Raw genomic sequence first — 2,450 nt, forward strand, 5'->3', positions numbered from 1 at the left:
AAGTCTCTTAACCCCAATTGCCTAACCCTTACCATTCTAAAGCCAGAAGGTAAAAGTTTAAAGAAAAAACTGTACATAGCCTTTGATTCTGCTTCTCTGAATGAGCCCCACAGAGATCAAAGATAGCAGGGAATGGGCTACATGTACCAAAATTTATAGACATGATTTTTTTTAACCCTAGCTTTTTGTCTTAGAATCAATACTAAGCATCAATTGCAAGGCAAAAGAGTGGTAAGGGCTAGGCAATGGGGGTTAAGGAACTTGCCCAGGTCATACAGGTAAGGAAATATCTGAGGCAAAATTTGAACCCAGGACCTCCCATATTGAGGCCCAGTGCTCTATCCCCTAAGCCATTTAGCAGCACTTTCTAAAGTAGTCCAAAAAAATAATTCTCAGAACAAAGTTAGGCTCCATCAATTTGGAAATGGCTGAACAAATTGTGAGATGTGACTATCATAGAATATGAAATGAAAAAAAGTGAAGAAAACAGAGAAACTTGGAAAGATTTATATGAACTGATATAAAATGAAGTAAATTGGATCAAGAAGATAATCTACATAATGATCACAGTAATATAAAGGAAAACAATATAGAAAACTACAAAATATTAAACTGGACAGTGACCAATTGGCTTTATAGGACTAGTAATAAAACATACTTCCCTCCCTCAGCACTTTCAGGGCTATAAATTACTCTAAATTCTATCTTTTAAGACTTCTTCTAGTTCCAATGTTCCATATTCTATATCCCAAGGTTTCCCAGTTCTAATGTGCTATGACTTTCATATGTTTTCAAAAGTTAACCCCAAAGGAAAGTATCTATTACCTTCCTTTATTTGTCCATTCCAAGTGACCTAAAATGATACCCATGATTAAGCATAGGTTCCAAAGACCCTTCTAGGTATGATGGCTTATCAAAAGCATAACATCAGAACCAGCAAGGTGGCTCAGTGAGAGCCAAGTCCAGAGACAAGAAGTCCTGGTTTAAATCTGACCTCAGACATTTCCTAGACATATGACTCTGAGTAAGTCACTTAACCCCCATTGTCTAGCCCTTATTGCTCCTATGCCTTGGAACCTATACTTAGTATTGATTCTAAAATAAGAGAGAGAGAGAGAGAGAGAGAGAGAGAGAGAGAGAGAGAGAGAGAGAGAGAGAGAGAGAGAGAGAGAGAGAGAGAAGGCTTTGTATAGGAAAGACACACCAGATTTGTGAAGGAGGAAGGTAGTAATTATTTTAGGTAGAAGTAAGTACAAAATGTATTTCAAGCTAAGGGAATAGTTTCTGCAAAAGCATGGAGACAAGAGATGAAATGTGTATATGTGTGTGTATATATATTATATATAATACATATATTATATATATATATGGAACAGTTTGGCTGAATGTAGAATGTGTTAGAGGAATTAATATGAAATCAGTCTGGAAAGATATTTAGAGCCAGATTGAAAAAGGCTTTAAATGCCAAACAAAGGAGTTTATATTTTATCCTAAAGCTTGAGTCTGTGAAATTTCTTGGGCTGGAAATAGGGGAAGAGAGGAGAAGTACCTGACATGGTCAGATCTGTGCTTTGGGAATGTCAATGGATTGGAGAGGAGAGAGACTGGAGATTAGGAGGCTGTTAAAATAGTCCAGGGGAGAGGCAAAGAATACCTAAATTAGGAGGTACAGGAAAAGTGAAGCATGATTCTTAAAGCTGCAAACTTGAATGATTGAAAGGATGGTGGTGACACCCACAAAATGGACAAATTAGAAAGGGGCAGGTTTTGGGACAAAACAATGAGTTCTGTTTTTGATATATTGAGTTTGAGGTGCCTTTGGGATATACATTTGAAGGTTTCTAATAAGTAACTGATGATGGAAGATTGAATTCAGCATAAGAATATGAGCATCTAGATAGCATAATAGAGAGAGTGTTGAACTTAGAATTAGGAAGGTCTGAGTTCAAACCCAGCCTCAGACTTTATTAGCTGTGTGGTCTGGGACAAGTCCCTTAATTCTCTTGGCCTCAGTTTCCTTGTTAGTAAAATGGGGATAATAATGTAAGGAATAAGAGTAGCAGACTGCATCCCATATGTGTAGTGGGGCTCCATGTATGACAAAGATATTGTCTTTTATGTGGCTTGATAGGAGGCAGAATAGATATATCTAGACTCTCCCCCCCCCCCAACTTTCTCCAGGGAAACATTCCTGCCAAGAGAGAATACAAGGAATTGAGGCTACCTTCTGCACTCCTCAGAGAAAGGGCTAGAAGTTTATTGATATGCTCCATTAAATATTGTTCATCTAGAAAACAGAGTTGGGTCATATCTAACTTCTGATCATTTTGTCATTTGGGTGGGTGTGAGGGGCCAAAGCTCTATATCCAAGGTTTCACCCATTTCTCGCCAAATGCCAGCACACATAGCAAACAGCAAAGAAACCCATTTACCCAAATGTGTGTGTGGAG

Source organism: Monodelphis domestica, chromosome 1 (assembly GCF_027887165.1).
Source record: "Monodelphis domestica isolate mMonDom1 chromosome 1, mMonDom1.pri, whole genome shotgun sequence".
Taxonomy (NCBI): Eukaryota; Metazoa; Chordata; class Mammalia; order Didelphimorphia; family Didelphidae; genus Monodelphis; species Monodelphis domestica.